Genomic DNA, 27849 nt, shown 5'->3' with positions numbered 1-27849 from the left:
AGTAGACAAAAAGAAGTGTCACTCAGTAGAATCAGGCTGTAGAAGTAGAGAATATTAGGTAGAGGTGCTGATAAAGAAGACCAAACACTAAATTAGAGTATATCCTTAAAACATCAGTGGCTGTTCCTATCTATTGTTACAACACCTGCCATGCTCATAAAAAAAGTAGAGGACAATATCATTCAAGTAGAAAACAAACCAAGAGATGTGGTAGACAGAGGCTATATTAGAAAAAGTGCTCACTAACATGGCGCAACACTAATATAGTGTTTATACTAAAAACATCAATGGCTTGTCCTATCCATTGCAACAGCTGCCATGAAAAAGTAGAAGAGATGTATAGAAGTAAGAATACTTATAATAGGTCCTTTAATATAAAATCAAATTTTAATAAACACATTTCTTCAGTAACCACTTATTACATGGGTTATATGCATTAAATATCTTATAAAAGTGGGCAAAAAAATGGCGTTGTGCCCTGCAATGGTTTGTCTTCGATCAGGTTCAGCAACGTTCTTTGAGCCTGAACACTCGATATTTGCCTATAGCTGTATCCATGTTTTTCTGGCAGCCATAGGACAGCAGCCAACTTCTTCAGCCTGCAAGAGTCAAACATTCGGGTTCAGAGAACGTTGACAACCCTAAACAGTTAGGCAAGTTTACTTAACACTAAGTGAGAGCAAATCTTGAGTATATTACACATAAAGTATTTAAAAAAAATTGCCAGTGAATATGATCAGAAATTAGAAATTATTATAAATCATCATCATCATCATCATCATCATCATCATCATCATCATCCATACATGGACCACATCAGCAACAGAGCAAGCTAAGAAAATAAATGTAATATTCCAAATTTACTCTATAATAATGTGGAATGTGAATACATCTTATTGTATGTAGCATTAGTATCATATAAATTACCCAAATGTACCACTCTACCTCTCAATCTCAAACACTGATTCTTTACGCATTGATTTTTGAAGTGCAAATTCAATACTATAGGCATATGCAGTCTAGTTAATTCAGCTTGTGCCCCATGTAAAGACAGGAGAGTCATCTGCCATGTTGCATTCTCCTATCTTGCCATCTATGCCTTCCTCAAATCTGAAGTTAAAAATAAAATATCAGGACTGAGTCCACACCACATGATTTTTCAGCCGCTATTGCGAACATGATCAAGATTATTATAGATGGCCTTCATTAGCGAATATTGCATGTCTATTTGATGGCCGTCAGCAATTACTGACGAAAAATCATGTACTGTGAACTTAGCCTTAGGCTTAATTCATTAGAATTGAGCTCATATGACCCACACATTGAACCTTCTGCTTTGACCCCCACACTGTGCTCCTGATTTTAATATGGAACCCCCTTATTAAAATAGGATTTACTTATCCAATCAGGAATACTCACCTCTCAAAACTCCCATGCCATCCCAAAGGATGCCTTGCAAGTAATGCTTGGCCTGTTCTACATGATGACACCATCATGCTGCCTGTATGAGGGTACGTGCACACTAGGGAATCACGATGGAAAAACCGTTGCGGATTCCGCAGCTCGCACCCACTCGCAGACTCTGGTGGCCACATGTGCCATAGACTCCATTCTTTAAATGGACGGCTGAATCTGCCTGTGCATAGAATGGAGTCTATGACACGGCAGGGATGCGCATGAGCGGGTGTGAGCTGCAGAAACTGTAAGGGTTTTCCATCAGGATTCCATAGTGTGCACGTACCCTCACAAAGTATATGCAATTCCAGTGGGCTGGGAAGCACAGTCCCTTGCAATCTACAGTACTGGTAATACATTCAATTGGATTGCAGATCCAAATAAACCAGCCAAGCGGAACTGGGTGAGCACATCTCTTCAGGTCTACTACATCTCCTCCCCTTGTATTATGCTATCGGTTTTAGGGTCACTCTGGGTCGTAGGACGACATTTCTGCTAGGATTCCACTGAATGTGATGTTTCGTAAGCCTTGCATATTTTACATAAATAGCAGTGACCACTTCATCCCAACAAAAGTAATGATACATTTACATGTCTCTAAAACAGAAAAGAACTAGAGGGATTTCGTGATGTGCTTGGAAGAGACGGGAAGGTGAAGCAGAAGGTTACTATGAAAGGACATGAGCTCCCTTTAGGGCAAAATGACTGAGTGAAAAATGATTTTTCCTGAGGAAAGAGGACATAGTGTGGCATGAGAGAGGGAGGTGGAACAAGCTGGCTAGGCATCACCTCCTTTCACTTCTTGGATACAGTTTTAAGTCTCTCTGCTGGGTGGTGTTGTGGTGCCTTAGGAGGGATGCCTATGTTAGAATGCAAAAGACATGTAAATCAATGCAGCTCAGAAACGCTGGAGAAAAAGCAATGAGAGACAAACTGGGGCATAGCCAGATATATAAGGAGTACGACTGTGAAAAAAATACAGTATGTCAAAATATGCTTATTTGCTTTCAACATTTTAGCGCTGGAGTATTCACCATATTGCAGTCCTCTTCTTCTGCGAGCCCTTTCCTGGCCCCCAGATTTTTGCATAAAGAACCCCAAGGTCCATAAGGAAATCAGGGGGTTAATGATCATGTTAAATTTTGTGCAATATGGCATTCCCCAGGTTCCAATTAAAACCATAGCCCCAAGAAGTGTCAGAGGAAAGGTGTCAGCGGCAATGATCTCCCCTTTGTTGGATCTCTTACAGACAGCTTGTGGTGTGCAAGAGAAGGGAGACAGCAAGCCTGCAGGGCCTGTATACTATAGTATGTAATGTCTCTGCAGCATCTAGAATTATCGCATGAGATGAATTCCACAGTTAAAGCATAATGCTATAAAGTATACAGTGTACCTATTTATAGAAGGTGTGCATTATGTAATACAAGTGTCTTCAAATGGACAATGTCTGTCAATGAATACAGCCTTAGATGGCCATGTACCTTACTAGGAAAGATAAGAGGGAGGTAAGAAATATGTTTGCCACTTGAAAGTACACCCTCAACTGGTCATTGTGTATGGGGAGACCAGGAGAGATAGGTATTAGCCAAGCAGACAATTATTGAAAGTGTGTGGCTACCTTTAGGGTATGTTCACATTGAGCCCTTGCCACGGAATCCCACCTGCCTCAGTGTGTCAATGGGATGCCTTCGCTGCTCTCCACTCATTGACATCCACCTGATTTACTCAGTGTGAACATACCCTTAGTGGAATATTAAGCTTCTACCAATGGCACAAGGATAGATCCAAAAAAAATCTTGATCACCTTGAGCTGTAATGGTTCCTTCATTGGATGTTTTTTTTTTTTTTTTTTTTTTTTTTTTTTTAATGCAATGCGTATTATACCTTTCTACTCCTCTATTATTTTAAATTTTTTGGACTAGGAACTGCTATCTAAATAGAATATAGAGTATTGCTACTGCTTAGAGGACTTGATATTCATTATGGGATATGTGTACCTGTTGTTTGTACTCTACATGGCCCTACTTTGTAAGCGACATGACTGTTTTAAGTTGTATGGGCAATATCTACCTCTACACTACACTCAATATAACGTACAGCTAAATCTTTTTGAGAAGAGCCCCCCCCCCCCCCCCCCCCCCCGGTCAGACTATGTTAGATCATATATACCATTCACCCTTGAGTCCTCACTATACTTTTCATATATCAGTTTCTCCATAGCTGAAGCCAAATCCTGGATTGTATCATGCAGAAAGAGGGCGTATAAATGACAGATTATCATTTTTTAAAGCATACACACCTTGATTCAGTTTAAAATGCATAAAAAATCTTAACAATGGAGTTTTTGAAGTTAAAGCCAGAACGGAACCGTAAATGGAGTAAACATATTAAGGAAAGGCTAAGGCGTTGTCTATTTCATTAAATCCATTCTTGGAATTAGAAACATTAAAATGTATTTAATACCTTAACGTGTGGAGACACCCAAATTATAAACCTGTCCTTACAAGAGGTGCAGATCTAGCTTTGGTACTATTATCTAGTTAATAGTACCCACAGTCACTTGGCAAACCTCTTACTGACACTTGATCACTGTAATACATCAGAGTTTGTTGCATAGTTTACCTCTCAATGAATTCAATGAATAGCGGCCGCAGAAAACTGACATGTCAGGTTTCTATGGTGCCGCTAGGGATCCTGGACGGAGTGTATTCCCATGGCCGTGATTCCCACTGAACTTACCTTGTATGAACATAGCCCAATTCTGTTTCAGTGTGAGCCTAATTTTTTATGTGAAAGCAAATATCAGTCCATGCACAATGTAAAGGCCATAATTAGAAAATCCTGGTTGTGTTCTTTTAAATAATGGGCCTCTTATAAAAACCATTCCACCCAGGTGTTTTTTTTTTTTTGTCAGTATTAGTTGGATCCTGCATGCCTAGAGCATAGGCTTATTATATGCTATGGAGAGGCTCAAGTTCAGTGTAAGTTTGTCCTGGCATGAGGCCACCTTATCATGGTGGGATGGTTTACACTATTTGCAAATGGTAACTAAAGGCCCTATTACACAAAACGATTATCAGCCACATTCGATCGATATCGGTCGTTATGGCCGATAATTTCATGTCGGCTGATTGTTGCAGTCGTTTGTCTTTCAACATGACAAAGACAAACGACTAATATAGCAGCGATATGCTGCCGTTGCTCCATGGAATAGGAACGGCAGAAGCAGACCGCTGCTATGGGCTACCCTGCGCTTGTGCGCTCCTCTCCGTCGCCCTGTGTAATAGGGGTGTCAGGAACTTACCTTTCCGGGCTCCAGCGACATCTGTGTCCAGCTCGGACAACCAGGGATGCTGCGGTCACGTGACTGCCGGCCGGCACTCAGCTGAGCAGCTTCTATGCAGGCTGAGTGACGGATCGCTCTGCCACTCAGCCTGCTGTGCTGCAACTGAATTGTGTCTGGATTCAGGAGGCCGGACCAATCAGCCTTTGGTACGGGCTCCTGATCCAGTATAAAAGTAAGTCAGAGCCAACCTCTAATCGCTGGCTATTAGGTTCATTCTGATCCCAGCTCCCCTTGTCCTAATTCCTTTTTGCCTGACTTACTCGTGTTCTGACCTCAGCCTGACTTCTGACTATCCCTTGTGTTACTGATTTTGTACTGCGTTGCCCGTGTGGTTTGACCCGGATTGTTCTACTACTCTATATTGTGTTTGTCTGTCCGTCTTGTTCTGTGTTTCTCTTACGCAGCATAGGGAACGCCTTCGTGGTTGTCCGCGACCGTTTAGGGTCGACCGAGGCAACTAGGTAGGGTCAGTGGGTGGGTTCAGATCCAGGGCCCATTGTCTCTGTCCTGTTTGTGCTTGCCAGTCCTGACAAGGGGCTTAAGAGCCTTGTTATTTTTATGGAGATTTTTTTAGCAGTTTGGGGGCTGCTTTACCGCTTTTCATATCTGTATTGGGTCTGTATCTTGCCATTAGTGGTGAGCTGTCGCACTTTTTGTGTTTTCGTGTGTAAGAAAATAACTAGATCATAAGGTGGGTTATCTAGCTTTATTATTATTAGTGATGAGCGAATAGTGAGATATTCGAATATTCGATATTCGTATGACTATCCCGCGAATATTCGAATATTCGATCCCATTAAGGTCTATGGGAACAAGTATTCGATTAGTGAAAAACATCTATTTGACCATTTGGAGGGTAAAACTGGAAGCTGGGGGATTTAAACGCATTTTGAATATTTATCAAATATTCGCAGGATATTTGTACGAATATCGAATATTCGAATATCTCACTATTTGATCGAATATCTATTCGATCGAACAGTATTCGCTCATCACTAATTATTATATAGCATACCACCTGAGGCTTTGTTCACACAACTTATTTTTTTAATTAATCACGGCCGTTTTTACATTTTGCAGCAAAGGCCGTGATTAATTTAAAAAATTCTTTTAATGGAGATTGAATGGGATTTTAAAAAATTTTTCAAGGGAGATTGAATGGGAGTGTATACACATAATATACAACATGACAATTTTTGTTATTCGAGTGGTAGCTGTATTTTCAATGTGGGAGGGTTCCTTTGCTGTTTTGCAATCTACAGTGTGAACAGCCACATGAAGTTGAATATGATCTTAACCCAATGCCCCTTTGGTCCCTTATCTGGTATAGTTATCAACAACCCCCTTTTATAGGCCTTTAATATGACGCCTCAAGCTTCAGCAATTTCAAGTGTTAACATTTTTTTTTTTTTTTTGGTTTGCACACCTCCTCCCTACTGCCCTATAATTGGATTATAAAATCTAAGTAGAATTGTCGTCTCTCTGGGACAGGGATTACGTTTGCTACTTTTATGTCTGGCTTTCTGTCTTATCAGTATATAGCGAAGATGTTTTTCTTTGATTAAAATGTCCCTGAAGTGTTGGGTTACATTCGCTGTGTGGATTTCTGTGTACGTGGCTAGGCTATTTAACACATTAATGGAGCCTTACTTACCTTCAGCGTCTGTGTAACAATAGAGCCCGACGCGTGATACTATATTGCTGCAGCATCCTGATCAGTTTTCTCCCTACCATCTAAACCGGCCGCAGAGACAGTGACGGAGGAAAAATAACCCCATTATTTCCAGCAGTATCAGCGGCTTCTCAAAGTCAGACAGTCTGTTTCAGGATGAATTCAGCACAGCGGCCGTAGTGACACAGGGGTTATTAGCCCGCGGCTGCTGTCTGCTATGTCTGTCTTTTAATAACTCCCCCTCCCAGGGAGCTTGAGCTCAGGATTATTTCAGGAGGTGGTTTATTAATAGATAACTCCAACTTAAGAACTAAAAGCAAAAAAAAAAAAACCGCCACAGTCATAGATTATCTGATGTTAACCCGATTAGTGGGTGCCTCTATTATAATGCACACTTTCATTTTCTATATAATCACATGCAATTAATTCCTAGCCCAATGAGCTTACCATCTACAAATCTGATAACAAGTCATTAACCTACTTAGTGCCTGCCTGATAATACCACCATAGTTGTACTGTGTTGGATTTAACAAGCTTGCACCCTTCCCTACAGGATTCTAATATAACATCACGTTTATAAAGTTTTTAGAATACGGCTCTACTGGGCTCTGCTCTACTAGCTGCTTTAATTGCGGTTGGTTCCCAATTCTTGATATGTCTTAGGTATTTCCATTGACTTCTATAATCGGTGTGATCACCATAGACGGTAGTGTGTTTACATGTTCAGGCTGTTGCTCCTCAGTGTCAGGCTGTGGTCTGTAAGATAAGCGCTGAGCTCTAAACCATGTAGTAATGAAATAAAAATAACATTTTATTTCATGCGCTGTGTGAGACAGAGCTAGGGGCTACTTATTCACAGACAGAGGATTGTGCAGCCACTGAGCTAAGTAAAGGCTTTGAGAATCTCCTGGGAAAAGGAGACTTTGCAAATTACCGTAAATCTCTCTGGAAGGAAAAGCTATGTAATGAGAGCCTGGGCGAAATCTTAACTTGTCTGCTGCTGTAAACTATGGGACTTACTATTTCTCAGTTTTGGAATATAAATGGAAAATGTAATGTCAGTAATAAGTGGAATGTATCAAGATAAAGAAGTAGTTGATGTGAGGTCTTCCATTCATTCACACTCTCTGAGTTATTGACAATTGCCTATTGCTGGCCCAGGATGCAGCTATCAGTATCAATTATCATATAGCCAGAGGCGTAACTTAAACCTCATGAACCATAATGCAACATCTATACAAGGGCCACCAAACATATATATGTTATTAATGATACTTTTTTGGCCTCGGGCATCAGGGTCCTTTGACAACTGCTACCTACACAATGCATATAGCTGCACTCCTAACTATGTCCAGTGACAGTGTGGAGAGCCAGGATCAAGCACTCTTAAAACAGATGTTGTAGGGAACGGGAAGGTGAGTATCACTTTTTTTTTCTCTAACGGCCCTATAAAACACAGATTTATCTGACAGATTTTTGAAGCCAAAGCCTGGAACAGACTATAAACAGAGAACATGTCATAAAGGAAAGACTTAGATTTCCCTGCTTTTCAAATCCATTCCTGGCTTTGGCTTCAAAAATCGTTCAGATAATCTGCCAAATATCTGTTGGTGTAATAGGACCCTTACTTTTTATGCCAGCTTCAGGCTGCACAGTAGAATTTTGTGTGGTCAGACAACCCTTTAAAATACCACAAGATAGGAATCAGTAGTATCCCACATGAAAGCATCTCAGCAATGTTTTATATACGTTATCCGAAATTTGGTTTAGTTTATGTTTGTACATAAAAAATTATAACATTGGATTTATAAAAAAAATAATGTATAAGCATTAGCAATGCAGAGTTTGGATGCTGGCAGTGGAACATCTCTCTCTGTTAAATCCCATGTTCCCCTTGGTCTCTTGGCTGGTCTGTTCGGATCCCGAATCACTTCACAGCACCGCACATTCATCTGTTGTGGTTTCAGAAAGCTTTACTATGACACTTAATCCTGCTGATGTTTTCCATTGCTGACTGCACAATTCTGGAAAGTGATTCTGAACAAAAAACAGCCTGGAGGGAGGAGATACAGGCAGAAACTGGGTTAAAGACAGATTAAAATACCTATTTTACAAGTTGTAAATACTTGTAAAATCATTAGTCATGTTGTAGAGAACTACAAGGACCATGATGGTTGATTTGTTACATTACCTATAATTCATGTTTTATTACTTTTTAAAATATTGGCTTCAATGTATCTAAGAGGGTAATCTTCTCCTTGTGGAGACCGTGAGCTGACATAGGGAGTCTTAAGGGCCTTATAGATGGGCCGATTATCGGCCAGAAGCGTTGCTAGAAATGCTCCTTCAGTCGATAATTGGCCTGTTTAAAAGTGACAGCGATCAGCTGAAGAGTGGGAAAATGACTGATCCTTGGCTGCTCGCATCTTTTAAGCCTGCTTTAAAATTTATCATTATCAGCTGCACATCTTTCTGTGCAAACAGGAAATATGTGGCTGATAGCAAAGGAAAACTGACAGCTCGGATATATCAAGATCGATGCTGTGCGTTTCCAGATAACACAAGTAGTACATACAGTACATACCTTCTGCTGTGTGATCCGACATCCTGCTCCATGGTCACACAAACAACACAAGGATTGTTTGTTGGCCCGGCAACACGATTAATTAAGCTATGTTCACACAACGTATGTATTCGTAAAAGTACAGCCGTTGTAATCGGCAACAATGGCTGTACTTTTCCCGAAAACATACGTTGCCTATTCCTCTATGGGATCCCTGCCGGAGCATGTACACATAGTATATGCTCTGGTCGGGATCTCTCGCGGTGCCGCAAACAACTGACATGTCAGTTTTCTGCGTCCGCTATTCAGTGAATAGCGGCCTTAGGCTGTGTAAAGCCTTATAGGCTGTATAAAGGCAATGCAAATGAGTACTGAACTAACTGGTCAGTGCTCGTTTACGTCCTTGAGGAACAAGAACCCTGAAACAATTGTCTACAGATAGGGCCTCTTTCTTTTGGAGGAAAATTCCTAGTCACATGTTAAAGGGGTTATCCAAGATCAGAGAAAGCATAGCTGCTTTTGTCCAAAAACAATACCACTTATGTCCATAGGTTGTGAATAGGCTTTGCAATAGGTTGCAACTCGGCTCTATCCACTTTAATAGACTATAAGAGAAACAGATTGCTGAACTCAGAGAGACCAGCCAAATGACAACACTGCCGGCTGCTAGTGAAAGCGCTCAACGCAGTGAAGTCCTAGGTGCATTGCTCCCCTAGGAAACATGAACATGCAAAAGAAGAGCCCGTGGAGCCTCACTGAAAAGTCTCAAAACACAGGACTAGCCAGATATCCCTCTGGGAAGGACCCAGCCAAGGGGCAGCTCCTGTTAGGAAACCACCAAAACCACCATATTAAGTGGCTCTATAAGTTAATGTAATGACAAGGGATCGCTTCTCTGCCTTTTGGCTAAGATCAAGTGTAGTACCTGTTGCTGCACTTGTTTCAAGGTCAGAAGGTGTCTGGGGTACCCGTCCTGTCGGCCTTGGGGGATTGTCCCCTTGTTGCTATTGGCAGGCGGCTTAGTCCCCAGAAAAGGAGGAGCAATCACACCTACCTGCATCCGCAGGGGAGGTGCAACATTGTGTTTTTGTTGGAGAGACCCTTGAAGATGGAAGCAACCAATGAGGATGGAACGACGCCTGAAGAAGTCCCAGCTTATGCAAGAATAAGAAATGGGATACGCTTTACGCTGAAGGACATCAGAAAGAAAGAATTGGGCCTTGATGTCGCTTCTCATTTTTCGAGGAGAGAAAGACTGGTAACAATAAGGATGTATAGTCCATACGTGTCGGAGGAGGAGATTTCTGCCTTTTTGGCAAGATATTGCAAGGAAGTCACTGCGAAAGGCAAGGTCCTCAATCAGTTCGGTCTATGGACAATGAAATGGAAATTCCTGGTAAAATTCAAGGTACTGGAAAATGGAAAGTTATGTGTCCCTCCAGGACGTTTTAAGATTGGATCCGTCAATGGTGATCTGTTTTTTTCCGGTATGGAGTTGTTTGCAGGAAATGCAAACAGTACGGACATACGAAGGAACACTGTACAGCCTCTTTTTGTTCAAGGTGTCAAAAAGAAGGACACTTAGCAGAGTCATGTGATCAGAAAAAAACTTGTCACCTGTGTGGGAGCATAGAGCATTTGTACGCGTCCTGTCCTGTCCTGTTAAAAAGAAATGTGCAAGGGAGCAAGAAGATATGCAGGAAGCCACTGGGGGCATAGATAGTTCCCCCCAGGAGGGAAGAAGTAGGGAGGAGACGGAGGATGCAAGTGGAGGCAAGGATAGCCCCCGGCAGGAGGAAGAAATGGATATTTAAATTAGAAGGGTTCCTAAAGTAAGGGAGAAGGCTTCAAGAGAAGTTGAAAGTGATCCTGTAGAGTTGGAAACAAAAAAGAAGATGGCAAGATGGGATTATGCGATAATGCCACAAGACTTTTGGGAACATATAGACACTCTAAACAGGAGATTTCCTCTCAGGCGGTTATATGAAAAAGTGGCTTTGCATCTGGAGAGGTAGGGAAAGAGGTTTTTCGAAACCTATAACGTGCCCCCGGATATCGTGGAGAAAATAGAGGAGTCAGGGTTAGGAGCTGTTATTGTTTCACGTTTGTTGTCTTTTTTTGCATTTAGAGGAGGCATGAGAGCCTGAAGGTATGATAATTTTATGTATTTTTCCTTGTTATAGTCATGTTTAAAAAAAAACAAAAAAAAAAAAACAGCTGTATGTGGATGGTTACCTAGCCTTGGTTTAACCCTTGTCATTAACTTACATTAACTTAACTTACATTAGCTTATAGAGCCACTTAATATGGGGGTTTTGGTGGTTTCCTAACAGGAGCTTCCCCCTTGGCTGGGTCCTTCCCAGAGGGATATCTGGCTAGTCCTGTGTTTTGAGACTCTTCAGTGAGGCTCCACGGGCTCTTCTTTTGCATGTTCTATAATAGACTAGGCTGAAATACCACAATACCACAGGCAACCTGAGCGCAAGCAGCAATGTTTTTTCTATTCCTGGATAACATTTTTATGACTCAAACAATAACTTTCAAAGTACTACCTCCAATAGGTGGTACTAGAGAGACAATTTGTATTCTTATAAATAGAGATGAGCATGCTGGGCCAAAGTTTGGGTTTGTTTGAACCCGAACCATCATCATTTGAATCCCAATGTCTTCCCATTCCGGGGGGAAGATGGAGACAGCCTGAGTCCCACCCAGAAAACAGGGATACAGCCTATGACCTTGACTGTATTCCTGTTTTCAAGGAGGGGCTTGGGCTGTCTCCATCTCCTCCCCGGAACGAGAAGACAGCGGGATTCAAAAGCCAATGGTCCAGGTTCATGCGAACCCAAACCTCGGCCTGGCTCGCTCAACTCAACTTATAAGGTAGTTTCATTTTATGGCAACACCTTAATGATATTTAAAGGGGTATTCCCAACTTACAAATAGCAAACTGATCTCATTATCTATAGTGCTTATGAACATTGCTGGAATAACATCGCAAGTTAAACAAACTGGAATAAGAAATGAAATGACCAATGCCATCCTGCTTTACCTCCCCTTTTTCCCACCAACTAAACAGTCATTTGACACAGACCAGCTTCTGCATGAGTTTAAAGTCTTTGCTATCAAGCCTTGCTGACCCAGGATAGAAGAGATAAGTTTATTACTGCTTCAATCATTTCTTGTTCAGCATAAACAACCTTCAATGAGCATTGTGTAAGGAGTAGAAGCTGCGGCATTGATCATGTAACAGCGGAGATACTGGTAATAATGCCACCACAGGAGGCTGTGCTCCCCCGTAATTGGGAATGCTGTGGATTATCCAGTTATAGTGGAAAATATTCAATATAAAATAAAGTCTTAATTACCCCCTGTGGTATATATAATGTAAAAAAAATAAAACAATATTAAAAAAAAAAAAGCTAAAACCCTAAATTAACTTAGCATGCTTTAGTCATATATCTAATTAAAAAGAAAATAAAAAAAATAGTTTACCATATGCTAAGTTGTATTATACTGTCTTGTACTGTGCTCTGCACTGTGTATATATGGTTCTATACTGAGTTTATGTTGCAATATAACTTGTTACAAAGAGACAGCTCTGCTGTAGCAGGGACTAGAAAGAGTTTACATTAAGAACTGCTAGCAAGAAGTGAGTCAGTGTGTGGCTGAAGCTACAGAGGTAGTGAAGGTCTCCTGTGACTGAGGAAAGATAGGCACAAGCTTCATGTGACACTGTCAAATGGGTGAAACCTAGCAGAGTCACAAGACTGTACCCAAGCCTCGGTGAACCAATAGCGTATTACACAGTCCCTGGAAGGTTTACGTTTTGTGTCTTTAAATGGGTAATACAATCTGGGCTTGTTATTATCCATAGGATAGGGGATATTAAGCTGATCCCTTGGGGTCTGATCACTGGGACCCCATCAATCCCTAGAACAGGGATGCAATTGTCCACAATGGAAGGAGTACTCAGCACACCTGTACAGCCACCACGGTCTATGATCCATACTCTATGAGCTGGACACTGAACATTTCTGAGTACTGAAACGTTTTGCAGCCCCATAGTGAATGAATGAAGAGCAGGCCATAGTAGCCCAGAAGAAGTTATTCATTTATTGCGGGTTTATTGTGTCCCTATTCTAGGGGTTTTTAGCAGTCGGACCCCCAGTGATGCCTAGAACAAAGATGCAATCTCTTTTATAGGGGATAATAAGCCCAGCTGACATTGCCCTTTTAAGAAACATATGCAACCATCAAGCGTGTTTGGAACAATCAAGAATTTGTGCCACTGTTGTCTGAAAAAGAAAAGACAACTGTTCAGTCCTTTTTGACTGTGATAATTGAACACAAGAGTTTCTAATAAAACTTTTTCACATGTTTATAAAATATCGCAAACAAAAGTTTTATTGGAACCACTGGTGCCTGTGACATTCTTCACTTTACAAGTACTGTATCTGTGACCTTGTGGAAGGACACAGCACAGAAGACGACAAGTGGTGCATGGTAAACATATCTGTTGATGCACAAGTCAACCATGGATAGAATAAGATAAATGTTTGCAATTTGGAAGTAAAAGTGTTAAATCATTTGGCATTTCTTACTTCTTTTACATTTTTATACTCTTTGTTGCAGTTTATTCCACTGATTCCTGTTGCATATGACAAAATTACCTTTAACGTTAGAAAGTAACATAGGTTTCATCATTATAGAAATTACCGTTTTGCTTACAGAGTCATTTCTCTAGCCAGCTCTACATGTGGTGAAGCAGTACAGTTGCTGCCTCCACGGTGTTCCTTAATACACCTCAGTGCAGTTTTGCTTTGGCAGCTGCTGCAAACAGTTATTGGCTGTGATTCCTCTAATCAGGTGATGTCAGAATCCGGCATTTGTTGTGCAATTCAGTCTAGAAATATCACCAGGCAGCACCTAAGGCCCTATTCACATGGTCACCATCCTGTTACTGTAGCGGCCAATTAATCTGCAAAGCTGATGGCTCAGCTAAATTATAGAACACTCTGTGGAGTCACAATCACTGTCTTTCCATAATTTTCTAGGCCAGAGACGTTATTATAGATGTGACTATGACATAGTCTTTATTATTTTTGTAAAAGCATCACACATTGTAATGTGGGTATAGGCAATATTTTTTCTGCTTTGAAACATTTCTGTTCTGCTTCTATAGGCTATTTTGCCATTATGGGATTTTAGTGGGAATTTATGGTAATTAACTTTATTAAATAATATATATTTTCTGGTGTAAAAGATGACTGGGGGTATAAGACGACCCACAACTTTTGTAGTTAAAATATAGAGTTTGGGATATATTCACCGTATAAGACTACCCCCTTTTCCAACACACCCCAAATAAAAATTAATCACAAAGATTAAACAGCAGCGAGATCTGAGAGGCAGAGAAGGAGGTACAGTAATACTGATAGGATATCAGTTGCTGCATACAGTGGGGCTGCATACAGTGGGGATGCTGCCTTTTTTGAGCTCCCCCACCATATGCGGCAACCACAGATTCTCCAGTCCGGTTCAGCACCTGCCCTATAAGACAACACCTGGTATAAGACGACCCTTGACTTTTGTGAAGATTTTCCTCATTTCAAAAATAGTCTTATACGCAGGATAAGACTGTATATATTGTCTTGTATTATCTTTTCAGACTATGCCTAACTTTTGGAGAATTACAGTATTAGTGATGAGCGAATAGTGAGATATTCGAATATTCGATATTCGTACTAATATCCCCCGAATATTCGAATATTCGATTGAATATTCGATCCCATTAAAGTCTATGGGAACAAGTATTCGATTAGTGAAAAACATCTATTTGACCATTTGGAGGGTAAAACCGGAAGCTGAGGGATTTGAACGCTTATCGAATATTTATCAAATATTCGCGGGATATTCCTACGAATATCGAATATTCGAATATCTCACTATTTGATCGAATATCTATTCGATAGAACAGTATTCGCTCATCACTATACAGTATCCCTCTACACTGTAGCCCCACTCTATAGGTAGTTAGCCACCACAATGTATACGTATATCCCTCCCTCTGCAGTAAGGCCCCCCACACTGCATACCTCCTCCCTCTGTCGTTGGTCCCCCATACTGTATACATACCCCCTCTGCAGGTAGTCCGTATACCTCCCTTCCCCTTCTGTAGTTGTTTCCCCATACTTTTATTCCTCCATCCCTCTTCTGCAAAGAGTCACTTTATACCCCCCTCCTGTAGTTATCCCATATACCCTCTGTCCCTTCCCCATTCAATGTCCCCTACTCTTCTTAGGCTAGGTTCATACTGCGTTTTTGCAATCCATTTTTTTCATCCGTTTTTTTGCAAAAAACAGATGCATTTTTGTGCATCCGTTTTGATCCGTTTTCCCATTGACTTCCATTGTAAAAAAAAAAAACGGATCCGTTTTTTTTTTACAATGGAAGTCAATGGGAAAACGGATGCACTCAAATGCATCCGTTTTTTTCATCCATTTTTCATCCGATTTTTGCAAAAAACGGATTGCAAAAACACAATGTGAACCTAGTCTCCCCTGCAACCTGTTTGATACTTAGCCACCCAATGTCAGAGATCTGGTCAGCTGAATTTAACTTATATTATATTTTAAGCCAAAAAGAACCCTGCAAAATTAGGCTAGTTCTTATTTTTGGGGTAGGTCTTATTTTCAGAGAAACAGATTGCAATACAAGGTACAAGTTTACTTACAAATTCCTATCTTCAGTTTGCAGGATCAATCAATGTTATAGGGTTGGTTACTTTAAACAAACTTTTTTTTTTTTTTTTTGCTAAAATCCTTACTTGACAATAAACTGATCATATGGTGTGGTAAACAGCAATTATCTGTAATGTGAGCAGGAAGCCAGTAGCAACTGTTCAGTCCCCCTGCAGCGCCACTACAGGGGAAATGAGCCAGTAAATAGTTTTCATAGAAGTAAATGGGCTGTTTATATAATGTACAGATATACTGAGACCTCCATAGGTCTGGTGTATACCCAGTGTCTATTACATCAGCAAAAATGGACCCATCAGGAAAGGAATTTCCCAATATTAGAGAAATGGAAAACAATAGCTCAGATTTATCAGTTTGTCTGATACAAAAGAGTCGCTACAAGATAATAACCAATTAATTAATTGCTATCTCTCAGACGTAATTTTATCAGATAAACAAATTAAAATCCTAAAAGGATGAGCCTCTTCTTCACATGCTGCTGCGGTGAAGTGTAGATTGTATCAGAGCCATCGGATAGAAGGCGTGTCCTGTCTCATATTACATTGAAAAAAAATTTTGTAACTTAACAGCTATTCACGTAATTAGTACTAATAAGTAATGAGTAATCCTCTCAGCACATTAAAATTATATGGACAAAGACATCATATTGGTTTCTAAAGTTTTCCTAAAGGTTTTTAAAGTTGTCAATGCTTAGAACATACCTTCAGCAGAATGATATTCTTTTACTGCTCACAGGACTTGAAGAACCATTTATGGAATCCTAATCTAAGATAATTTGGGGGAAGCTCAGAAGCAATACAAGAAAATATTATTCTACTAAAAAAAAGTGGTAGTATTCTTGTACAAACTTACAGATTTGGTTGGTTAACCACCTGCCAACTGCCTTTTGGCAAGGCTACAGTATGTTCCCTCTATGGCATTTTCGCAGGAAATGATTGTGAACATTATTTATGACCGTCATTATTAATAGGCCACCAACTTTTGCCGTTAAATGACAGCCCAATCACATAGTAGGAACATAGCTTGCATGTCTGGGCATTCAGCAGCCAACTCTGCAAGGACATTTGGAAACATTTTTCCTGCTTTCTATATTGGCAATCATCAGGGGTGTAGCTAGGATTCATGGGGCTCCTTAGCATAAAAAACTGTACAACCCCCCCCCCCGCCCCCGCACTGCATATATATATATATATATATATATATATATATATATATATATATATATATATATGTCTGCCTTGGAGCTGCAACCAGTCACTTGCTAGATGGCGTGACGCCACTTCTATGGTCGGTGGAAGTCAGCACACAGGTGTGATGGTATGCCTGCTTTTATTTTTTTGTGGCTGGCTATATTGATTACCAATGGTCGGTGACCTGCCGGGTTGGAGATGTGACCCACTCACGGTGGTCCAGAGTAGAGATGTGACCCACTCGAGCTGTCGGTACCGCCACCCACAGAAAGGGGAATTGACCCAAGGACAGTGTAGCTTGTGTGTAGGTGCCGGGGCAATGATCACTGAATCCCAGTGGAATAAATAAACTTTTCTTTACTGGCAAGTCTTCTGTAATAAAGGTGAATAATATAATATGTGGCTGATACAGACTTGCTCTCACTAAATCTTACACTGCTTTCACTAGAGAAATACTGAGGTACAAAATAAAATAGCAGTGCTGACTTCGTTGCATGCTAAAAAGAGTAGAGAGTTCAGAGTAGTGGAGAGAAGTTTGTCTTGAGAGTCCCAATCCAATGTGGTACTGTGCTCTGCCAGAATGTTAGACGAAGAAGAATACTTGAAAGAAAAAGAATACTTGTGCCTGTATTTCAGCCTTTGTCGCTATACCACCTTTTGCCCGGTAGTGTCGAGTTACCTGTCCTGCCAGGGTGACACAAGTCCCAGTCCTAGTTATCTGAGTTGAGCAAAGTGTCCGATGGTGTCTCGGTGTCACCTGCGCTGCGAGATAGAGTATGTAGGCTCTTTGTTTTATCTGGATCCGTTCATTTGCTTTAGGATAGTGTCCTGCACTTTTAAAAATGTTCAAGGCATGGGTTGGGGTGTCCTCTTACTTCTCCTGTCTTTAGTATTTAGTACTGCATCTTAGGTAGAAGTGTTGCTCTGAGAAAGAAAGTATCTGTGTTCTATTTAAGTGGCTGTACACTAGAGCTGGTCTGTCTCTGAAAGGGAACCTGGCAGAGCCAGGTTCCTGGCTAAGCTGATCTGCCTGATCTGTGTGTATTGCTCCACTGAGAAACAAAGAAGAACTAACTTACACTTCCTCTACCCACATGACTACTTCCTCCAGGGTGTATGTAACAACCTCTATGAGTGGTGGAGTGTGAAAAGAAAAGAGAACAGAGATAGGTAGAAGAAAAGAGTCTCTCTTATTGGTGTACAGAATCACTAGATACAATACAGTAACCCCTACATGACTACAGCTGTGCAACAAATATACATAAATATACATAATACTGGCATCTAGTGGCAAAACTTATAAAACTTATACATGACTTCATCACCACTTTACTTTTGAAGTATCAGGCTTATATAAATTCGGTGATGTGGCCAAAAAATAATAACACCTCTTGTGGCCAGAGGCAGCCACAAGAGTGACTGGCAGAGCAGAGAGCCAATGGCTGCTTACTCTGTCAGTCCACTGTATTTAACTATAAGGGCCCATTAGGAGTCATTATGGTTAAAAACATACTGTAGGTGCAGGAGCAGACTGCCTTCTGCGTAAACCCTTATGTACTGAAGTGTATAAGTGACACAAAACTCACTTACATGCTGCAACATAAAAAAGGGTTAAAAGCATAAGAAATGGAGATGGCTAGTGCACTGATAACCCCTTGTCTCTGCAGGAGCTCTGGAGAATAGAGGTCAAACGTTATCAAAGCTGTGAAGCAGAGATGTCCTTGTCTTCTGTTTTTAACCCTTTTTTGTGTTGCAGCAGCAAGTAAGGAGTTAAACAGAAGGACAAAGGAGGCTCTTATCTTCCTTGTGCATCCCCGGGCCCGGGCTCCCACAGGCCCCATAGCAGCTGCCTATCCTGCCTCTATGCTAGCTACACCACTGGCAATCATGTGATCATGGGTGCCAGCAGATACCTGCATTGAGCTACTGGGTCTCAGCAGTTCCAGATCACTTCTGCAGAGAGAGAGAGAGAGAAAAGGGCTTTTGTCCCCACACCCTAAAGTATAAACATCCCCTATACAAAAAATACCAAAATGGATGCAATTTTGTATTTTAGTACGTTTGCACTTTGTGTTTTTAATTTAAAAATGTACAAAAATTAACAAACACATTTTTATTTTGTTTTTACATTTTCCTCACTATAACAAAAAATATGTACTAAAATAAAAATGACAAAAAAAAAATAAAGCCTGTGAAATGTGAAAAAAAGTATTTGAATATGAGAGAAACACTTTATAGCTTTAAAATCTGCATGTATTAAGAACAAAAACAAAATGATTCTGGTCAAGAAGGGAGAAACCTTTTTATAGCACCAGCAACTGGTCAGTCATAAAACAAAAGGCCACTCACCCAATGTGGCTGTCTGATAGACACAACTCTATTAAAAGCATAAAAGAAATTGTCATTTCTCTTTGGTAAATCAATGAACATATGGAAGACAGAAGAAATAGTGTCTCCACATGGCACTCCTATCGGTCAGGGTCTGTAAAAAGTGGTGACGTCGAGTGGAGATTTCACTTTCCTTTAATCTTTTCCATCTGGCCCAGATTGGCAGTATGACTTCTTGTTATTGGCCATAGGAAACATTGAAGCTCAGGATTTGGTGTAGACATAGTGGACACTGCACATAGAGATATTGCCTAAAAACAAATTACGTATGTAATTATGTAAATCAGTACTTTTTTTTATCATTTTCATGAGCTTGCCCTTTATAATGTATATACTGTATCTATATCATAAACCATACATATACACAAACTGCATAGGTTCATATAGGTGTCACATGTATACACAGCGTTGACTGCTGATCTACTTATAGGAGAACAGGTATATAGTACAATGCAGTCAATGATCTGAATCTTATAACCTTTATTTGCGTTATTTTATCACTCTACAGCCTCTGACCAGAGGGTGAATCTTGTCAGAAAGCCGACCTATTCATGATATGTTATACTTTGTAATCATGCTTCTTTTCCTTATTACTTCAAGTGATATTACTGATTTATGTGAATCTGACAGACCTTTGTTCTCTCCCGTTGTGTCATCCTTGTAATGAGATAATGACCACACTGAAGGCAAATCTGGCAAAAGCGAAGTAAAGAGGCCACTTTACCCTTGTCCACCCACTCTGCCACAAGTCAGTTCCAAGTCTCATCAAGTCGTGTCATTCTCTGCAACACTAACTTGACATATCACATATTGAGATGGATTCTACTGGGAGCAACAATAACAAAACCTAATAATATCCAAACTACAGGATGTAAAAAAAGGAATAATCAGTTAAAACCTGTTTAAAGGGGTAGTGCGGCGCTAAACAATTATTCACAAAATAACACACATTACAAAGTCATAACTGTGCTCAGCTGCAATTGGCTAAGCACAATTATGCTCAGCCAATCGCGGCTGAGCTGCTGATGACGCGGCAGAGGGGGGCCGGCATGAGGGACGAATGGAGCGGCTCGATCGGCCTCCCGAGGGCTACGTCATTGTCCCAAGATGGCGGACGGGGGTCGGCGCGAGATGCGGTGAGTATAAAGCACCACACTTCCGGGTCTAGCGTGGGTGGGGGGAACACGGCAAAGGGGGGCCATTCACATACATAGCATACATTACAAAGTAGTATAACTTTGTAATGTGTGTTATTATGTGAATAATTGTTTAGCACTACCCCTTTAAGAAGCAAAACCATTTCACAATATTAATGTTATAAATCCATTTTTTTCTCTCAATATGTTTAAAGGAAACCATTACATTAAAATGCTGTCAGTCTATGTTCAGGATCAGACACTTGAGTAAGAGATCAGGACAATCTCAAAACACGTTGTGTTGTTTTTGTAAATAAATTTTAGCATATTTTACCTCTCCGTATATGCCTATACCTGAGAGAGAGAGAGAGAGAGAGAGAGAGAGAGAGAGATGGTTATTGTTTCCATGTTTAACCACTGCTCATCCTGGGTATAGTAGTCTAGGGTTAGATGTCCATAGATGTCTCTGTATGAACACTGGGACAGTTTGTTAATCACTCAGTAGGACTTCCCACTGGACTTATAAACCTAGCATGAGTGATGATTTACACAGATAAATAACATGTTATACTCATTTCTTATTCATTCCACTCCTTGCTCTATGGGTTCCCAAACCAGAGGCAGCATGAAACACTGAGGGATTCCTCCTGGAAAGTGATCTATGACTCACTCTAATGTGTTTCAGAGAAATCATTATTTTAAAATTATCCAAGAATAGAACAATGGAGTCATCGGGGTGGTTCCTAAGGTTTCTTCTTGCCCCGTTTTCCCTGACTGTTGTATCTGCCCCAATGTGTAGAGACATTTATTCTGACTGAGCCATTTTACAAATAATGGAGCCCCCTAAACAAAACATTTGAAAACCTTTACCGAACTCTCTCAGTGTTAGGGGCACAGCATTTCAACATGGCCATACTGTCAATGGCTTTCAACCTAAAATATATCCATTGCTGCAAAAACTTGTTGGCCATGTATCACATCCAATGATACATTATATACCTATTGTACTAGAAGAAATTGACCGTCACAAATAACTTCTACTTTCCAATGCTAACGCTTAGGAAAAGGTACGTTTTATATGTGATGGAAGTGGGCAGCAAAATGTGACAAGCTTCTAAAAGCAATAAATTGAACAGAAAGTAGGTCCCAAGTGAAGCCAATAAGACTGTCCTATCCAGGTGTTTTAGTCTGAGATGAGCCTGTGGCGGTGACTTGCAATTCTTTCCTATCCAACTCACATCTGTTTATTTTCATTAGTGGAGTCTACTGACAAGTGAATGGTGTCTCAATAGGATTCTTAGTGTCTCTGGCTTGTGAGAAGATTCGTTTTCCCTCTCGGAGTCCTAGGAAATAAATCAGTACAGATGTGTTAACTCCTTCACTGTCTTAACAAGACGCTAAGGACTCCATGGAGAACAGAAAATATCATATGGAATATTTTAATTCAGCTGTCCTTTTACTGGGAACCCGTAGAACAGAATAGCAGGTGTCATTTGTTTTTTTGTATCTTTGTTATTTTACATTCTTTTTTTTATATTTGCTTGACTGCATTATTTTTGTGTCATGGTTTACCCAAAGTTTTTCAAACAACATAACTTTGTGACAGATGTAACATCAGTCGACACAATCGCAGCAAAAGGTATCATACCATGCTAACCTAAAATATTTCTGGAAATATGGCCAACTTGGTTATCTTCGTACTAGGTTATCATCTCGACTACCCATTAATGTTGAGATATGAAAGTAGAAAAGAAGAACTTATGTAAATTTTATGTAAATAGATGGTGAATGAGGTGTATAGAGGTGTCTAATAGTAGAAATCTATTTGGTGCACAGCTTGCATATTGAACTTGGGCTGTAGGTGAATGATAAAGACTTTGTGAATCAAAATTTAGTTTAATATTCATTCCTTAAACACATACTACATATATTTCCACACTATATAAATGGTAAATATAATTGAAAAATATTGTATTACAAGTTGTAAAATGCAGGGAATGTGGACCAGCTGTGCTTCAAACTAATTTGACTGTGATCCATGAGAGAGATAGGAGCCTAAGAACCCTCTAGGTCTTCGCCCTGTAACCTGCTCCAGGATGCAGAAGCTGGATTTTTGCTGCTAGAGGATACCAGGTTGCTCCTTAAAGTGATATTCTCACCACCCTTACTCTATGTGCGGTTCTCCACACCATCCACAAGCTTAGATGCTGCACATTCGATATATACCTGTATAACACTTGTCTGTGTCTTTTTTCTACTCTTAAATCACTTCATTCCATCGGTTGACAGTGTCACCTAGGTGGGGCTTCACAGTAGTTGGGCCCCCTCTCCCAAAAAAGGGATGGCTCAACTGTCATAAAGCTCAGTCTTTGTGACACTGTCCAGCGATGAAATAAAGCTATTTTAGAGCAGAAAGAAGACATGTTTTTTACAGGTATATATCGAATGTGCAGAATCTAGGCTTGTGGAAGGTGTGGAGAACCACACATAGAGTAGGGGTGGGGACATTATCAATTTAAGCATAGCCTTGGTATGGCTAGCAGCTGGTCTTGATAAGCACCAAAGGGGAAACATGAAGATAAGGTGGAGTAAACAGGCCAGCTCATCACCAGGATGAGGCAGCAGCATAGTCAAATAGGCCCAGGTCAGGATAAGGATTAAGACACAGAAATTACACATTGGCCTAGGAACAGCAGGAGCCAACAACACTCGAGCAAGACAGAATAGAAGAGTGGAACTCAGGGTAGGTGGAGAAAGAATAGAAAAAATAAAACACATTGGGAGGGATATATCAAACAAAGTGAAACCGGCTCAGTTGCCCTCCGCAACCAATCAGATTCCAGCTTTCATTTTCCAAAGTCTGTGAGGAATGAAAAGTGGGATCTGATTGGTTGCTAGAAGCAACTGAGCCAGTTTCACTTTACAGCATGTTTGATAATTCTCCTCCATTGTCCCATTAAATTCAGAGAGTTGCCACCCACTCACGCTAGCGGACAGGCGTAGAACTGCATTGGCAGCTGGAAGTTGTTAGCACAGGCTGGGATATGCAAGGACATTGTCGGGCCTCCACTGCCCTGTACTACATGGAGACCGTGGGAAAAGACGAGCAGGAATACTGACTTGCCAGTGGAGAGAAGCTAGGACTGGTGGTGAGATACAGAACACTGACCTGCTAGTGTTAAAAAAAAAATTATAAGTACTGTATTTTTAGGTCATTGATCAAGTGATTCATTCTGATTGCCATATTTGAAGTTAGAAATAAATGTTTCCCCTGGTATGTGGCAAGTAGAATCTGCCTGATAATGGTTTTTACATTGCTCTGGATCAACTCAGGAGGGTTATAGGTTGAACTTGATGTTTTTTTCCCCCCTTATCATCTACATAACTATGTACAGTAGGTAAGGAATAGACTTTAGATACATTATTTACGGCTATTTTTTTTTACTGACATTGCATAAGCATTGTTACTGACGTCTAGGGACATAGCCATATCTCTTTAAAGGATGATATTCAAGAAGGAGTTAAGCCATGTGGGCAATATTTTTGCTAACATCTTGACATTAATGTTTAGAAGGACAATTGGCCTATCTTTGGTACCTTCAGATTCTCCTTATTAAGTTTGTTTGGCATCAGAATATAACCTGCCAAGGATGAGGGGTGGAAATGGTACCTTGAATGTGCACTTTCTTATTCTCATGCTTGCATTTATTGTACAGATGAGGTTTCCTGTCACATTTTCTGCCTAGATAAATGATCATACCATACATAAAGATGTAGCATTTCATGCTAGATAGGCCACAAAACAGTGCCGTTATTATATTGTCAGCAATAAGACAGTGATCTCTAGTTGCTTAATTAGCATGGAAACTGAGAGATCCTGGTTTCATATCATATGCAGAAACCTCAAGAGTACCTCAGAGAAGCATTGGCGGCATGGCGGGAATAGTTATACAAAATGCATTGTGGTTTTCAGGATACGTTTCCAGAATACTATGTAAGGTCTTATGTGTATTTTTGTTCCTTAGTGATTATATAAAGTTAGTTATTTTTATTTATTTTTTTTTTATTTTTTTTTTTGGGGGGGGGGCTTGTTTGAGGTTAAATTAATAATTATTTGAGGTTAAATTATAGATTATTTGAGATTAAATTATTACCAGGGCAGTATGGCAAACCACCTCATATCCAGGATATGCAAAATCCCAAACTGATGAGTTGTATTGAAAGAGTTCTTCTAAGCGCCCTTGTAACACACAGCAGTGACAGAATTACTACGTCAATTTCAACTTTGACAAATAAATTCTATCATATTGTTTCCCTACATAATTACATAGTGGCGGGTGGATAAGAGGCCTTAATTGCCATATACATTGGCTAGAAGTAGGATAATAATGGAACAAATGGCTATCTAGTGAAAGATCATTCCACAGATGCAGCTTTACATATTTTAATCAAGATTGGACTAAAAAGCATGTTTTGCATTATTATTCTCCAATCTAAATGTCTCCCCTATCCATTAATAACAAGTAATTAGGGCTGTATTGGATTATTCACCAGTGTTATCTTACATCTGCAGGCTTCTGGCACGTCATGTGCCCATACATTTACTCCTCGTACAGGGAGGTTGTTGACATCCTATCCAAGATTACAGATTGCCAATCTCTTTTGAACCAGAGATCTGCCTGTTTTGTATCCTAGATGAGGTGTTACGGAGCTACTAGCTTCCTAATCTTATAAGGGAAACCCTTTCCTTTTCCCCTTAGGTGGATTTATGGGTCAACCTTCTTGATGTTCTTCAAGGAAGGAACCTGTGGATTAGTTCATAAGGCATGTCCTAATATATTCTAAGAAGTTTCTGGAGACTGTGGTGCCAATTACCATTCACAGCCTTCCTCTATCACCACCCTTTACTTCTATTTTTTAAAATCTCAAGTATTCCAGTATTTATCAGCTGCTGTATGTCCTGCAAAAAGTGGAGTTTTCTTTCCATTCTGAAATGGTACTCTCCACTGACACCTCTGTCCATGAGAGAAAAAAAACTGTTTTGGAAGTACAGCTGTAAATATAAAAGGTAACACAAATATTTTCCTAAGTTAGCAGCATCTGAAGTGTATGCAACACCCTTTAATATCTTTATGCCCCAATTGATTAGTATAAAAGAAGTGATATAAAAATACACCCTCCTAAATTGCTTAGACCTGGGGATGTAAAATTGTCTTCCTGACCAATACTAATACTTAGATAAATTAGTGCATTAACATTATACATTAGTACTGGTGTACTCTCAGCCCTGCAGAATGTATTTTTTAAGGTCAAAATCCAACCCCCTTAAATCTATTTCAGCCTTTATCAAATCCTATGGGAGCATGTCCCGTAACTTTACCATCCATTTTGTGATGAAATTACACGTCCTATAATCAGGACTCTGGGTGGGGTCTGCAACATAAAATAAACTTTGGATATTATGGGAATTATTTACTTATTTAGATGGAGATACAGTTTCCCTCTCAGACGTCTCTTGTATAATTACATTAAGTTTTGATAACCCTTCCTCGTATCTGATATGTTACATACAGAACCTCTTACTTATTAGTTGTTCTTCGTTGGACTTTTTCCTGTTTTCTTTGAACATTTTTATAGACCAATGTCCAGTGTTTGATCAATTTCCATCAACTGAAGATATAAAGCTGCTAATTGTTTCTGGAAAAAAACAAACAAGAAAATGACAAAGGTTCTTTATGATAGGGTTAAACTGTAGAATACATCTTCACAAGAAGAGCTATTGTACTGGATGAGACATAATCAATTTGGAAAATTGTTATCCATTTTCATTTAAACAACCTTTCTAAATCACCAAAAATGTGTTGATTTCAAGAATGTGGAGAGTATTTTTCTGCTACTTTGTAGATTATCTATGATTAACCTTTTATCTTTTTCTTTTTACGTACTCCTTAAGGTTGTAAGTATACCACCTTCTTTAATAATAAGTATTCTGGAATAAGCACAAAAACCATTTTCAGCACACACACTCTTTGAGCATCAACCCTATACAGACTGTCTGCCCTGCTTATCTTCTTAGGCCCCATGCACTTGTCCATGCCATTTTTACAGTAAGTAACTACTGACCAGGAATCCTTTTAGAAAGCCTTACGAAAAAGTCAGTATTTCATAACCGTAAAAATGGAAAGGGAAAAAATAAGATAAAACCACATACTTACCTGCAGCAACGGTGCTCTCCTGCTCGTCTTCTGTGCTGGTATGCAAGAGCACTGGGGAGCAATGGTTTATAGCCCTGTGAAACTGCTGATTAAAAGTAGGACCTGGTGGCATTTGCCCAGGTGCTGACGCTGGCATGCAGAATTCAAGCCAGCTTCCGAATGCACATCCGGTACTCTCTGGTATTCCGGATGTTCCCATGTTGTTCTCTCTGGTATTCCGGATGTTCCCATGATGTTCTATGGGACACCCATGATGTGTGCATGGGGTCTCAAATGGGATTTCACCCTTCAGGGAAGAGTTGGGAGGTTACTATAAGCTCTAGACAGCTGGCTAAACCCACTTAAGTTAGCGGTTTCTGCCAACTTTTATCTAAAGTGTATGTAGACCTATAGACCAAAAGGAGACTTGACTTGCAGCACAAGAGAGAGAGGAATTTTTTAGGGAATATTCCTTCATTTCTTAGTTTTGTGATCCAATTTTTATTTTAATTTAAAGGGAAAATCTACAGGCGGAGAACACTTAAAGACAATGTTCAACTGGATTTGTCCAGACAAACTCTCCCACATTGTTATTACAAATGAGCAATTGTGCGGAATGTGATAACTATTGGCTGAAGAAGTTTCATGCACCCTAGGGAGACCTGGAAAGTATGCGTACCTCCTATGGCTATAACCATGTTTTCCATGCAGCCTTAGGGCTGCATCCAACTTCTTCAGCCGCCAGTATTCAAATGTTGCATGTTCTGGTTCGCTAATCCTTTTAGAGTATATGGTACAGAAGTACTGGGGAACATTCATTAAAATACATATAATATACAGTGGTGCCTTGGATTACGAGCATAATTCGTTCCGGGACCGTGCTTGTAATCCAAATCCACTCTTAAACCAAAGCAAATTTTCCCATAAGAATTCATAGAAATGCAGACAATTGGTTCCACACCCCAAAACGCTCTTAAACCAAGTTACTCTTAAACCAAGGTACCACTGTAACATTTTTAAATTATGAATAAACTACAGGGGAAGAAATCCACATAAACATAAATATCCATGTGTTTTAAACATGATTCAGAATGAAAAGTTTTAAAACAAGGTAAAACCTACTATTAGACGGCAGGGAGGTTGCAAG

General features: G+C 40.0%; 1 pseudogene; it reads left to right on the top strand.

Moving 5' to 3' along the window:
* The first annotated feature begins 9922 nt into the window (after positions 1-9922).
* LOC138766697 (U2 spliceosomal RNA) lies at positions 9923-10069 on the top strand (annotated as a pseudogene).
* Positions 10070-27849: the final 17780 nt, after the last annotated feature.

The sequence above is a fragment of the Dendropsophus ebraccatus genome, chromosome 10 (genome assembly GCF_027789765.1).
Source record: "Dendropsophus ebraccatus isolate aDenEbr1 chromosome 10, aDenEbr1.pat, whole genome shotgun sequence".
NCBI lineage: Eukaryota > Metazoa > Chordata > Amphibia > Anura > Hylidae > Dendropsophus > Dendropsophus ebraccatus.
Note: the sequence above shows the minus strand (reverse complement) of the source record. Positions and strands in the feature narration are given on the sequence as shown.